General features: G+C 43.6%; 1 pseudogene; it reads left to right on the top strand.

The window, feature by feature from the left end:
• The first annotated feature begins 14,663 nt into the window (after positions 1-14,663).
• Positions 14,664-15,325, top strand: LOC117060337 (annotated as a pseudogene).
• Positions 15,326-15,601: the final 276 nt, after the last annotated feature.

Here is a 15,601-nt window from a genome sequence, read left to right as displayed (position 1 = left end):
GGTGGCAAAGAGACGTTTAAAGTGATGTTGGCATTCACTCAAGCTTAGAAACAGGGATCATGCCGTTCAACAGTCTTGCAGGGCTCTGGTGACATGGCAATAGAACCAGAGAAGTTTATGGAAGGAATCTTTCCTGTTTTAATTTTTATTTATTTATACTTTTCAAGTTTATACATTTCACAAATTTTATACATTTCACAAATTTTACAATCATTTTGACATTTCAAAACTTGACTTCCTTCCCCGTCTTTCTGCGGTTCCTTAAATTTATTTTTAATATATCCAAATTAACTAAATTTACTCATTTAAATTTACTCACTTCTTTAACTATATACTCTTATAAAACTGCAGGTTATTACAATAATCTTGCCATTGCTTTTATCTGTTCATAATTTATCTGTAAATATTCAATAAACCATTTCCATTCTTTTGTTTTAAAAAAAAGTTATCTTGATTTCTTATTCTTCCGGTAAGTTTTGCCATTTCTGCATATTCCATAAGTTTTTGCATCCATTCTTCCTTTTTTGCTGGGACTTCTGCTTCTTTCCATTTTGGGGCAAGTAACGTTCTTGCTGCTGTAGTAACATACACGAATAAGTTTCTATACATTTTAGGTAGTTCTGTTCCTATAATTCCCAAATGAAAAGCTTCCGGTTTTGGAAGGAAGCTTTCCTGTCCCTCTCTCCATCTGCAACCACCAGTGCCTCTCAACAAGCCCCTCTGGAGGCCATGGGGTCCCCCTGAAGGCTAGAGTTTGCAGGTTGGTGGGAAGGGGGAGAGGTGACCCAAACTGAGTGGTCCCCATGGATTGTTTATTCTGTGAACTTGGCCAGCAATGCTCCACCAACTCTATAACCAGTTTATCTACACAGGGTCTTTTTTCTGTCTTCCTCTCTCCCTCTCTCCCTCCCTCTTTTCTTCATTTGCTCTCTCTCTCTCCTTCTCCCTCTCTGCATCAGTTGGCCAACAGAGCTGATCCATAAGAACATCAGAAGAGCCTGCTGGATCAGGCCAATGGCCCACTTTTTCCAGCATCCTGTTCCCACAGTGGCCAACCAGATGCCTGTGGGAAACCCGCAAGCAGGATTTGAGCCCCAGAGCCCTCTCCCCTCCTGCGGTTTCCAACAACTGGCATTCAGAAGCGTCGCTGCCTCCATCAAGTCGCTCCTCGCCTTAAATGTAATGGAAACATCTACTAACTAGTTAGTCCTCATTGCAGCCATTACGAGGAAATGCTTAATTCGCGGTAGCCACCAGATAACTGGGTTTAATTAATAAATCTGGGTGGCGTCTCCTAAACCGAAGGAAGGGATTACAGGAGTTAATGCAACTGTCTGCTGGTCTTCCATGGAAGAATTTGGCCACCTGCTTTTAAACATGAAAAAGTGTGCTACTCTCTGTCCCCTCACTTGCAAATGGGGGGGTGGGGTGGGGGTGGGGAGAGAGCAGGGCAATTGGTTACAAAAACACAGGAAGTCCTTTGGGATGTTTGAATTTAGGCTGCATGGGTTCTAGGCATGGGAAGGTCAGATTCCCTGCAATTTTACTAAAAGCTCATCCGGATGACCTATTTATTAAGCGTACATCCTGATTTCCTTGTGCAAAGCTTGCTCAGAGGTTAGGTTATATCCAGTTTTCATGGAGCATTTGTTCTGATTTGTTTGCAGGGTGTTTATACCCCTTCCTGTTAACCATTCATTCATCTCTCACTTTTCAATGCCTTTCCCTGACACTTTCCTAACTGCAGATGGTCCATTTCTCTTTAAAGGGGGATTTATTGCCTCAGAGCTACAGAGCCCTTTAGTCCACTTTAACTGTGTAAACCTAAATTTCTGGGATGTGCCTGAATCCCTCCTGCAAAATAGGGACAGTCAAGAGGCACCCACCCACCCCAGGTGTCTCTAAATCTTATAGGTACCTTCTATTTTATTGGTGCTTTTGAAATGGGATCAGCAGGAGGCACTCTCCTGCAGAGTTGGGTATGTAATGGGAGAGATTTTTGTTTTCATTTATTAGATCAATGTCATGTTTACTGCCTGGTAATAAGTAGCAACTTGCATGAGATGGTGATTCTTTTCTTGCTTGGTTAATGAATTACAGCAGACACCAGCAACATCCATTGCCTGAAGATCAAAGCAGTTTGTTGTGTTGTTGCCTGTTAACAAAAGGCTCATCAGATGTTGATGCTCCATATTCCAGAAGATTGCACGACTGCGTTCGTGACAAAGGTGTGCTGTGTAAAAGTACACAGATCTCTTGCTCGCTGCTTTGAGTCTCCTGCTATCCAGAGAAGCGGACACGGGGCAATGGATTCAAACTACAAGAAAGAAGAATGCACCTAAACATTAGGAAGAACTTCCTGACAGTGAGAGCTGTTCGACAGTGGAATTTGCTACCAAGGAGTGTGGTGGAGTCTCCTTCTTTGGAGGTCTTTAAGCGGAGGCTTGACAGCCATCTGTCAGGAATGCTTTGATGGTGTTTCCTGCTTGGCAGGGGGTTGGACTGGATGGCCCTTGTGGTCTCTTCCAACTCTATGATCTTTTTTTTTTCTTTTTTGCAGAACTATCATCACTGCCGAATAAGTAGTGAAGAAACCATCCCACGTAAAAAAAAGTATAGAGAGGATGTAGTGACACACACACACACACACACACACACACTTAAAAGACAGCCACCCCAAATCTATGAGAATGATCCTTGGAAGCCCTAACTATTACCAGGAACTACTGGCGGCAAACGTTCCAATTGTGCGCTATATTGTATTGTGAATAGAACATCTCAAACGTAGCCCTCGCTGCACCAACTCAAGGCAGAATAGGTTGTGATCTAGTCGCATAGCAACCCAGAGCTCTGAAGGGCAGCCAAGAAAGTAATATTTCCAGAGCAGGAGGTTGCTGAGCACTCTCCCCTCTTTGTTATCACCCACTGCAATTCATTTGCATCCTTTTTACTTCCCAGCTCACCGTCAAAGCGCAGTTAAGTATGGTTTGCTGCCATTTCCCTTCCTTTTCCTATTATAGCTGCCTATTTTCTGGGACGGCGGGTGATAATTGGTTTGCTTGGGAGATCAATTAAGTAAAGCTGTGCCGGCCAATCTTGCAGCAGTTTTTCCCTGGAATACGTTCTCTGGAATAAGTTCTGCTGAGCGCAAGGTGTCAAGGAGGGAATTGTTTCCAAGTAAGTGTGTGCACATATGTGTGAATGTGCAAACGCAGGGAGCTGCCATGGGCTGAGTCTGGCCTTCAGCCCATTTAGCTCAATTCTGTCTACTCTGACTGGCAGAGGCAGTCTCTCCGAGGCCTGGCTGGAGATGCTGCCAGGGGCTGAAGCAGGCATGGAGATGCAGGACTTTTAAACAACGGAGGTGACTCTTGGTCAGCTAAGGCTGAAGGGCACGCCAGTTTTATTTATTTAGGATGTTGCTGACAAGCAGATTCCTGTTCGGAAAGGCACCTCGGTTGCGCCACACACAAAAGAAAATAGCAGATACGATAACATCAATCCAACAGAATACACAGAGATCAGTGGCAACTGTAGTCGGTATCAGCACTCTGGCATCAAAAACACCCAGTGGTTGGCACCTGACTAATTTCAAGAGGCAGACTGTTCCACGGAGCAGGAGCCACAACACTGAGGACACACAGGTGTGATTAGCTGTGATTCCTGCATTGCTAGATGACACCCTGGCAGTCCCTTCCAACTCTACAACTCTATGATTGCATAAATACAAAAGGGGGATGGGGAAATGTTTTAAAAATGGTCTTTTCTCAGGGAGCTGCCACTTTGGGTAGCAGATTTGGAGGCTTCCAAATGACCTGTGTATTAAGGATTCATCATGATCCATTTGCAGGGAGATCAGATGACACTGATTATTTAGAAAATTCTTTCCAGTAGCACCTTAGAGACCAACTGAGTTTGTTCTTTGTATGAGCTTTCGTGTGCATGCACACTTCTTCAGATACACTTTCGTGCATGCACACGAAAGCTCATACCAAGAACAAACTCAGTTGGTCTCTAAGGTGCTACTGGAAAGAATTTTCTATTTTGTTTCGACTATGGCAGACCAACACGGCTACCCACCTGTAACTGATTATTTAATGAACATTCATTTTGTCTTGCCTGCTGGGAAGTTAGATGATGATGCGTCCAAGCCAGTGTTATCCCGCCTGCTTCCCAGTGCACTCCCCACCACTTTCCTTATCACAAAGAAGCCCACCAGATGTCCAGATCCACTGTTAGTTTTTTATATGGTTTTTCTTGTATGGTTTCATGAATAATGGGATATTAGTGATACCATATTTCAAACAATGAAAATACGGATGGAAAAGTCGTTGAGCTTTTATTGCCCAAATTTGTTCAGCTTTGTTTTTGTTTTTTTTTGCAAATATGCAATACAAATAATAGAAATTGAAGTTTTTGAGATATTTTTTAAGGGAAATGATCAAAAACGACACTGTCGACATGGGTTCCAATAAGTCTGGATTTTCCTGGACTTTTAAAGCGACATTTTTAGCGATTTCTGGCCAGACACTGCTTCAGACCACAGTATTCCAATAGCTCCAGGAAAACCATATAAATATTTGTAATAAAATAAATAACCATGCAGCTCGAATTTGCAAGTATGCAATTGAATCCCACCCACCCACCCTGAAAATAGCAGCAGTCCAGAAGCACCCTTTGTATGCCATAAAATGATGACAAAGAAGGTTTGGGTTTCATGAGGACAGGTAGCTTGAAAAGGCTGGCTTGCTTTATATATTTATTTGAAGCCTGCCTTTTACCATCTCGGGAAACATGGCTATATACTTTTCACACTGTTCTATGGAGAAAAAGCTTTGGGCCAAGGAGAATGTCAAGGTTACAGAGACCAGAGTTGAATGGAGAAGGAAGGGGGTGCAAAAGTGAAATGCTGGAGGTTGCTCCTTCCACGCAGGGGGGCTTAGGCAGTTGTTGAGTGCAATTCTCCAAGGGTTAGCTCAATGTAATGCCCCCAAAGCTCTGAGGCTTAACCAATGGCACCAGAGCTCAAATCAGAGACTTTACATCTACATGTGCTTTAATTTCCTAATTATTCTCAGTGACAATTGGATTACTTGTCTTCTCGCTGATAATGAACATTCTTTCTCTGAAAGAGCATGGAGGGGAGAGAATGGGTCACGGCAGGGGCATTGTTAGGGGGTGGCACAGGGAACCCAAGACACAGGGCTTGGCAGGAGGGTTGTGCTGGGGCACTGGATCTCCTCCCCCTTTGCCCTCCCTTAATTTTTTGGGGGGGGCAGTTTTGCTAACAGGATGGGTGATAAGTGCATTGCAAATCACAGGGCACCTGACATCTTAATATTCCCATAGGCATCTCTCTCTATACATTAATCATGGGCCTATATCCTTTGTCCTTTAAGTACCTGACAATGCTCTGGTTCATGGGGCAGGATTGATTTTGGATAGAAATGTGTTAAAAAAACAACAACACCTGAGGATATTATCAGCATGGGATATACTAATTCATAAGAACACAAGGGGAGCCTGGTCTGTCTTGCTCAATATCCTCTCACAGTGGCCAACCAAATGCCTGGGGAAACCCCTAAGCAAGACCCAACCCCAAGAGCCCTCTCTCCTGCTGTGGTTTCCAGAAGCACTGCTGCCTCCAGCTGTGGGGGCAGAGCGTAACCATTGTGGCTTGTGGCCATGGATAGCCCTCTCCTGCTCCACGAAAAATGGCCAATCCTCTTTTAAAGTTGGTGGCCATCAATAGCTCCTGTGGGAGCGAGTGCCATAGTTTAACTATGGGTTGTGTGAAGAAAGGTGTTCTTTTCTCTTCCCTGAATTTTCAGGGATGGGGAACCTCAGAGCTGGGGGACAGATCCTTGTTCTCCTCACTAAAAGAATATCTCTCATGCATACTCTTTCCCCATACTTAGAATAATTTAATTGTAGAGTTGGAAGGGACCACGAGGGCCATTGGGTCCACCCGCCTGCAATGCAGGAATCTTTTGCCCAATGTGGGGCTCAAACCCACTATCCTGAGACTAAGTCTCTCCTGCTCTATCGACTGAGCTATCCACCCTTTACTGGCCCTTGTGTGCTTTCTCCTGGCTGGAATGCCAATAATGCTTCTTGCTTGCCTTGAGATGGATGTGTGAGTGCGTGTAGAGATTAGCCCACTGTTAAAGGCTAAATCAACATTCATTGCTCCTCCTACTTTTACCTCCAGCCCCACCCATCTGAAGGTCCACAGGTTCACTATCACTACCGTAGGAACATAAAAGAGCCTTACTGATCAGGTCTATCTAGTCCCACATCTCGTACCTCACAGTGTCCCACCAGATGCCCCCAAGGAAAAGCCCAGAAGGAGGATGTGAGCACAGCTACTCTCTTCTTCTGCTGTTCTCCAGTGGCTGGTGTTTAGAGGCCTGGTGCCTCTGATCCAGGAGGTGGGGTGGTAGATCGCCATTGTAGCCACTGAAAGTCTCGTCCTCCATGGTCCTGCCTAATGTCCCTTTCTTAAATGGTGGCCATCACCACATTCTGTAACAGCCAATTCCATAGTTTCAACTCCTCTTAAGAAAGCAGGAGAAGACAAGCTCACAGGTGTTGGGATCTGGGAGTCCACCCATGCACTCAGAGGTTCTCTTGCTTCCACTCGCTCTTGCAACAGCGGAGCCCTTCCAGCTTGTCTCTGGTACGAATTGGTTTGCAAATTAAGATGCCTGTCTAGAAACCAGCTATGAAGTCTGATGTCCGGTGATTTTGGTGAGCCTCTCACCGACAGAAGTGGTGGCAGACTGTCAAAGCCGCTTAAGCTCCTGGGATGACACCTGCTCACACTCTATGAATAGACGCCTTGTGGAAAGCTAGTGCTGGGCAGGTGTCTCGGCGGATATTAGAGAACTAGACGCTGATCCCTGGAGCCTGCAGAATGAGCCATTACAAAGCAAATTGAGTCTTTGGGCTGATGGTGCCATGAGAACAGCAGCCCCCCGTGTCTCTTGCTCTGGGAGATCTAGACGCCCTGTGCTGGGTGCAATGCCGGGCGCAGTACATGTTCCCACATACTTTCTAGTGACTGTGCACATCCCTAGCTTCACCATTATGAGAAACCCAGCCTTTTCGGGCAGAAAAGGGTCTGCCTTTCCCTTTGAGGGCACCTCCAGCCCATTCCAGGAAACATAGGTTTGCACAACTGAAGTGGATTAAAATGCCCTGCCACCCCAGGACAACAAATCCATTGTAAAAAAGAAACTGACTAGGCAGGCGTAGGCATGGCCAAACTTGGCCTTCCAGCTGTTTTGGGACTACAACTCCCATCACCCCTAGCTAACATGACCAGTGGTCAGGGATGATGGGAACTGTAGTCCCAAAACAGCTAGAGAGGGGCAAGTTTGGCCATACCTGGACTAGGGCTACATAGACACCGCACATTTAAAGCATTGCAATACCACTTTAAACAGCCACAGCTTCTCCCAAAGAATTCTGGGAGCTGTAGTTTCTTTTTTTTCTTTTTTAAATAAAATAGACTTTATTTAAGTTCAAAGTTTACAAAGAAAAATAATAATAATAATAATAATAATAATAATAATAATAACAACAACAATAATAATAAAGATTACAAAAATACATGAAAATAGCAAAGATACATAGCATAAGTACATAGATTAACTAAACATTAACAAAGCACAAACATATATCTTATATCTCCCTTAATTTCCCTCCTCGTACCCCACCCTCTATAGTTACCCACCCCCCTACCCCTTGTTACTTCTCAGTCTACTCCTTACTGTATTAATATCTTCTTTTCCTCCATCTGCATGCTCTATTATCTCTTCTTTATCATTAAGTTCTATTATTTAGGTCTTTAATACTCTACTAAGAGATTGGCCTTCTCAACATACAAATTCATATATTCTTTGAATAATTTCCACTTCTCCTCTCTCTCTATCTCGTGTATTCCTTTTAGTTCTTCATATTTGGATGCCAAATTATAATATGTTAGCATTTTTAAATGCCAATCCTCTTTGCTAGGTACTTTTTGAGATTTCCAATTTCTAGCTATTAACAACCTTGCTGAGACGGTCGCATACATGATTATATGCCTATCTTTGGTCTTGATCTCTCTATCCATCATACCCAATAGAAACAATTCTATTTTCTTCTTGAAAGAATATTTCAACATTTTCTTAAGTTCTTTATAAACTATATCCCAAAATGTTTTAATTTTGTTACACTGCCACCAGATATGAATGTACGTACCAATTTCTTTATTACAGCGCCAACATTGGTTATTTGAGTTCTTATACATCTTGGCTAGCTTCACCGGCGTCAGATGCCACCTATATTGCATTTTTAAGATATTTTCTTTTATATCGTAGTTTGGTGTTAAGTGGCTGTCCCTTTTCCAGAGATTTTCCCAATTTTCAAACATAATTGGTCTCCCCAGATCTTGCCCCCATTTTATCATGGATTCCTTGACTTGTTCTTCTTCAGTCTCCCATTTTAACAAAACATAATATAAATTTTTAATATAGTCTTTTTTCTTATCCAATAATATTTCTTCTAATTTAGACTTCTCTTTTTCAAATCCAATTTTTTTATCTTGATTAAACCTCTGATTAATTTGGAAATATTGCAACCAACTAGTTAAATAATTTTTTATTACTCCATATTCCTTCAATTTTAATTCATTATTTTTTGCCTCTAATAAATTCTTATATGTCGGCCAAATTGAATCCATATTTCTTTTCTTTACAGACAATAATTCCAAAGGGGATAGCCACCAAGGTATCTTTGGTTCGAAATATCTTCTATATTTTGTCCAAATCCTAAACAACGATTTCCTGATGATGTTATTATTAAATACATTCTGTTTGTTTATCTTTTCTTTCATTAAATAAAAGTGCCATCCGAAGCCCAGTCCATCGCTTTCCAAATCTAATAAGTCATTATCCTTTAGTTCTATCCAATCCTTTATCCATACTAACGCTGCCGAATCATGGTATAACTCTAAATCTGGTAGCCCAAAGCCGCCTCTATCCTTGTGGTCAATTAAATTTTTATACTTAATACGGGGTTTCTTACCATTCCATATAAATCTTGATATATCCTTCTTCCATTCTTTGAACAATTTCGTCCCTCCTATTATCGGCAAATTTTGGAATAAATAAATCATTTTGGACAATACCCACATTTTTATAATCGAAATTCTGCCTAATAAAGAAATTTTTAATTTTGACCAAACCTCCAATTTATTTTTTATTTGTCTCCATTTTTCGACATAATTTTCTTGAGCCAAATCAATATTTTTTGTTGTCATTTGAATACCCAAATATTTTATTTTTTTTGAAATTTTTAATCCCGAAATCTCCTGTAATTCTGTCTTTTCTTTTTCTTCCATATTTTTGACAAGCATCTTTGTTTTATCGTAGTTTATTTTCAGGCCTGCAAGGTTACCATATTCGTTTATCCTATTTAGTACATTAGGAATACTAATTAAGGGATTCTCAGTAGTTATAAGTATGTCATCTGCAAAGGCTTTGACTTTATGTCTCGTTTTCCCTATCACCACCCCTTTTATTTTTTCATCTTCTCTTATATTTTTTAACAAGATTTCTAAAATTATTATAAAAAGGAGCGGCGACAGGGGACACCCCTGTCTTGTCCCTCTTGTTATACTTATCTTATCGGTTAAGTTGTTGTTTATTATAAGCCTTGCTGTTTGATTTTCATAAATCGCTTGTATTGCCCTTAAAAAGTTCTCTCCAACCTTTATTTCTTTCAGTGTTTTTTTCATGAACTGCCAGGAAACTCTATCGAAGGCTTTTTCGGCGTCCAATGAAATAACTGCCGCTTGTTTCCCCCTATTATTTTCAAGGCATTCCATTATGTTTATTATATTTCTTATATTTCCCCTTGCATGCCTTCCTTTTATAAAACCCGCTTGATCCTTATGTATTAATTCGTTCAGGGTATTACTCAATCTATTGGCTAATATTTTGGCAAATATTTTATAATCACAATTCAGCAGCGATATTGGCCTGTAATTTTTTGGTGACTCTAAATCCACATTCTGCTTTGGTACTAATGTTATCAGTGCCTCTTTCCAAGATGTCGGGATAATTCCCTCCCTCAGGCTATTATTCATTATCTCCTTCAATGGTGGCAATATAACCTCCTCCAAACTCCAGTAATATTCAATTGGTAACCCGTCTGGGCCGGGAGCTGTAGTTTCTTAAGGGTGCTGAGAGTTGTTTTGAGATGCCATTCATCTCCCAGAGCTGCAATTCCCAGAATTCCTTGGAAAGAAGGAACCCACAACCAACACAGGATTTAAGCCTGCCTACTGCCCATTTGATGACATCAGGCAAGAGGTTTCCCACCTCTGCATCAGGGTGTTGAGTCTATAAGTCAAGTCCAGTCTCCAGTTTAGAGAAAAAACTCCAGTTTGGTTTCCCTTCTGCACCATTAATCTAGGGCAATGTGTTTCATGATCTCATCATGACTCCGTTTAGTGAGCCACAAACTGAGCCTGATAATGCCTATCTCCACTTCTTCCAACGAAAGGCTTAATTAATTCCCTGACTCCAGAGCAAGAGTTATGTTCTCTCTGACTCACCGTCAGTCATGCAGTTTTCCGAGGTGTCAATTAGTGTAATTAGATTTCCCTAATGAATGCTGATTTATGGGATGTGCTGCTCGTTTTCCATTTTCTGATGCGATAAGGACTTAAAAAGCTGCCTAGCAAGCAGGTGGCCCGATCTGGATCTCACTCACCTCAAGTTTAAAAACCACAAGAAGTCAGACTTAGTCCTATTACGCAGGCAGTGCGGGCAAAATCCAAGCAGTGTCAATGAGGTGCTTTCAAAATGGGCTGCCAGTTTTGCTACTGCAGAGCCCAGCCCAGCGGAATCACCTTCAAGGCCCATCCATTGATGGCAAGGAGAAAGTTAAGGAAGTAGTTGAAGTCATCTTATCGAAGTTAACACACGCACTCCATCATTTTGATTCAATGCATGGAAGGTGCAATGTGAAGCTGGTGGACCCTTGGAAGGTGGTGGACTCTCCTTCGTTGGAGCCTTGTAAACAGAAGTTGGATGGCCATCTGTCAGGGATTCTTGAGCTGTGATTCCTGTACTGTAGAGGGTTATACTTCACAATCCTCGGGGTCCCTTTCAACCTGTGATTCTATGGTTTCCCATCCTTCCTCTACACTTGACAGGCAGTGGCTGTTCAGGATCAGGGCTGTGTTAAGCATATCCGGCGCCATGGTGCAAAGATCCCTTTGGCGCGCCCCCGGCAACTCTCAAACAAGGGAGGGGGCAGTGGAAAAATGTCCTCTGCCTCCCCCAGCACCCCGATCCCCGGCATGGTGGTGGCGATCAAGCAGGAAAACGTGCTGGCGGACATGGTCTCCGGTGTTGGGGCGCCCAAGAAGGCAGCCTGGGAAGGCTGTGTGTCGCCTTTCACCAGGAATCAAGAGAAGGACAACCACCGGCAGCAGGGTCATCTTTAGCAGATGCAGAGGCTTGGGAGGGAAGCTGCGCGCAGCTTCCATCCTTTTTCTTTTATAAATTTTTTATTGAACAAATTTAATGAAACAAATTTCCAATCAATGTAGTCAGTTACATTTCCCCCCTTCCCCCCACCCCTCCCTCCCCACCCTGAGAGACTTCCCTCAGCTCCCCTCTCCGATTTGTTTATACATATTATTTTCTGCATAAAATTGTACACATTATTACTTCATCTGTCATATGTTCTACTAATAAATTTGTGAGTGTTTACTCAAAGCCTCTGCGGGGATCTCTCTCCTCCTGCGGAGGCTTGGGAAGGAAGCTGCACCCCCGCCAGCCATATAGTTGGTGGGGCGCAGCTGGCGGGCGTGCAGGGAAAGGGCAGGCTGCCACAAAGCCACACAGCTCCCCCACTCGCTGGGGCGCCCCTGAGAGGCCGGCGCCCTGGCGCAACCAACCACTACGGCCAATGGGAAAGACGGCTCTGTTCAGGATCCCACACAGAAAGGGGCCTGTCCCAAGATCCGCTACCTAACAATAAACAAGCCTGAAGATGTGAGGGATTGAACCACAGACCTTTTACATGCAAAGCTATTGCTCTTCTCTCTGTGTACTTATTCTGCTACTCACATAAATTGATCCTCATCCTCTGTCTTCTGGTGGGGTTGGAAGTCCTTTTTCTAGTGCAAGATCAGGTTGATTATGGGAGACTATGGGAGTTTCTTGTTTGGTAGCATCAAGCTTTGCTCTTGCCTGAGATGCACAGTAGTAGTAATAGTAATAGTAATAATAATTTGTTTGTTACCAACATCCACAAGCAACTAGAAACATAAACATAAATACATTTTGAAAGGGTAACTCTCCTGCTCTTGAAATAATGGGCTATGGAAACCTATGAAACTTTCCCAGGCATATCTGGGAATATCAATGACTCCCTGGAAATTTCTGCATTAACAACCTGTGTTCTGCTACTTAGGCCTCTCTAGAATCCAAGACATCGCCCTGCCCTACCAGATCACTAGAACTATGTGATTATATTTAATTAGTCAATCAATTAATGCTTGGCATTTGCATGCCACTTGCTGGCCAGACTCTCAGGGTGGCTCAATATTAATGTGCGAGCAACGCTCAGAATTCATCCTATTTGAACCCTGCGGGACTTACTCTGAGGTAGGGACGGGGGAGAAGGGACGTGGGTGGCACTGTGGGTTAAACCACAGAGCCTAGGGCTTGCTGATCAGAAGGTTGGCAGTTTGAATCCCCGCAATGGGGTGAGCTCCCGTTGCTCGGTTCCTGCTCCTGCCAACCTTGCAGTTCGAAAGCACGTCAAAGTGCAAGTAGATAAATAGGTACTGCTCTGGTGGGAAGGTAAACGGCATTTCTGTGTGCTGCTCTGGTTTGCCAGAAGCAATTTCGTCATGCTGGCCACATGACCTGGAAGCTGTATGCCGCCTCCCTTAGCCAATAAAGCGAGATGAGCGCCACAAGCCCCAGAGTTGTCTGCAACTGGACCTAATGGTCAGGGGTCCCTTTACCTTTACCTTTTAGGGACGGGGGAAAAATTCAATTCCATTCACACGAAAAGCTGAATCCATCAAATTCACGCTTTCAGTAACAACATGAGAACCGAGCCATCCTTCAAGATTTGCACTTACCTGAATTTTGCAATGGAGTTCTCCAGCTAAGTATTGTTTGTGAAAATGCATATAATATTAGGGTGAAATATGCATTCAAAGGAATACATGAGTGGAAACAATGTGTAACAATTCATGCTTGCAAAAATGTGCACATTGCAAAAATGTGCACATTGGTCAAAACTGCATATGATTCCCAGCACCCTTAGCAAACTACAGTTCCCAAGATTATTTCATGCTTTGGATGTGTGGTGTGAATGTGACCTAATCCCCTTAGCAAGCTTCTTTCTCCTTTGCAATCTCAGTGTGGCCCCTTGTAGAACTCAGCAGGCAGCAGGATGGGAACAAACCTAGAATTAGTTGGCTCTGCCTGCCATTGGCTCTTCTGCCTCCTACTGTTGACCTCCTGCATTACACCCCACCATTCCTAATGAGCACCAGCCACCATGGGCTGCTGGGACACAACAGCTGGAGAGAGATCCTGCACTCCTATCCTGCTTGTGGGCTTCCCAAAGGCATATTGTTGGCCACTGTGGGTAACAAGATGCCGAACGAGATGGGCTTTCACCTCTGAATCCTGCCCAGATATTATTTAGGGTGCCAAAAAAGACTGCACGAAATTGGACATGCTAGAACTGTAAACACTGACAAACCTGGACCTATTTAGAGAGGTGTTTACAGGGTGGTGCACATTTTCCAAAGGGTGTTGCAGGGGAACTGCTGCATATTCCTGACTCGGCGCCAAGAAAGGGCAGTTTCCTTTTTGGCAGGTGCAAATTAGATTCCCCCCCCTCGCACTGTGAAAGAGGTAAGGAGTTACAGCAAGAAAAACAAACAAGAACGCAAATGCTTTCATAGAGATTTGGAAATTAGGCTGTACAAAGAGGATCTGTTGTCAAGGATAAACGTGACTGCCACATCAGCCCTCAATGTGAACAGTATTGGCTAAGAAAGGTGTTTTCATGAACAACTTAATGTAAGACAGCACAGATTGTTCCTTTGTTTCCCTTTCCCTCGGCTCTCACCATCTTGCTTAAGGTGTGGAGCAAATAGAGCTGTTGATTCTGCAACAATCAGAACCCTGGAGGCTACCAAGCCCAGCCATGTCCACAGACTTTGGCCAGGAGTGAGGCTGTTGAGCTCCAGCTCCCATCAAGCCCAGTCTGCAGGGAAGAAGGGAGCTATAGCCCAACAAAATCTGGAGGACTGCAGTTCAGCCATCACTACCTTTGACCTTTAGACCTCCATAGAGGAATATACAACCCAAGACATAGGGTGAGGACAATGGTGACAGCAGCTACAAGATATTCACCTGATGTTGCTGCTTGTATTACGAGCAGATTTTGCTAAGATCTACAGTCAGCAGGAAATCGTAAGGGACAGGTTACATTGTGAAAGGTTGCCCAGATAACATTATGGTGGGAGTAGCCAGGGCACCAGGCTCCCCATGGATTACCTATCACCTTAAGGAGGAGGCGAAGAGACAGGAGGCAGTTGTTTTCTATTTCTCTCTCAGTGGTTACTGGAATCTTTTCGAGATGCCAGAGCCTGCAAAGTCCGTTCCCGTGCCTAAGAAGGGGTCAAAGAAGGCTTCACCAAGACCCAGAAGAAGGGTGACAAGAAACGCAAGAAGAGCAGGAAGGAAACCTACCGGTACTCCATCTATATCTAAAAACTCCTTCATCAGTGACATCTTCAAGCGCATCTATGTCTACAAGGTGCTCAAGCAGGTCCACCTGGACAAGGGCATCTCGTCCAAGTCAATGAGCATCATGAACTCTTTCGTCAGCGACATCTTCGAGCACATTGCTGCTGAGCCTTTCCACCTGGCCCATTACAACAAGCAATCCACTATCACTTCCCGTGAGACAAGCCAGTGTGGTGTAGTGGTTAAGAGTGGTAGACTCGTAATCTGGTGAACCGGGTTCGTGTCTCCGCTCTTCTACATGCAGCTGCTGGGTGACCTTGGGCTAGTCACACTTCTTTGAAGTCTCTCAGCCCCACTCACCTCACAGAGTGTTTGTTGTGGGGGAGGAAGGGAAAGGAGAATGTTAGCCGCTTTGAGACTCCTTCGGGTAGTGATAAAGCGGGATATCAAATCCAAACTCTTCTTCTTCCCGGGAGATCCAGACTGTTGTGCACCTGCTGCTGTGTCCCAAGGCCGTCACCAAGTACACCAGCTACAAGTAAACTTGAAAAAGAACTACTCCACTTGTTTTGTTTTGTTTTGTTTTGTTTTTATAGGATGGCATCCAATTTCATTGTACTTGTACAATGACAATAAAGAAATCTTATCTTCATCTTATCTTAAGTTGGTTACTGAATCACCCTTTGGTCATGCTCTTCTCTGTTTCCTGCACACTACCCTCTTTGTTTCTCCCCCATCTTTTGTCCATCATGGATAGTGTGTGTAGGGTTCTCCTTCAGCTTCCCATCCTGGCAACCTGACCTAGACAGGCTTAGCCT

The sequence above is a fragment of the Lacerta agilis genome, chromosome 15 (genome assembly GCF_009819535.1).
Source record: "Lacerta agilis isolate rLacAgi1 chromosome 15, rLacAgi1.pri, whole genome shotgun sequence".
NCBI classification, from domain to species: domain Eukaryota; kingdom Metazoa; phylum Chordata; class Lepidosauria; order Squamata; family Lacertidae; genus Lacerta; species Lacerta agilis.
The sequence above is the reverse complement of the archived record's forward strand: the minus strand, read 5'-3'. Positions and strand labels throughout refer to the sequence as shown.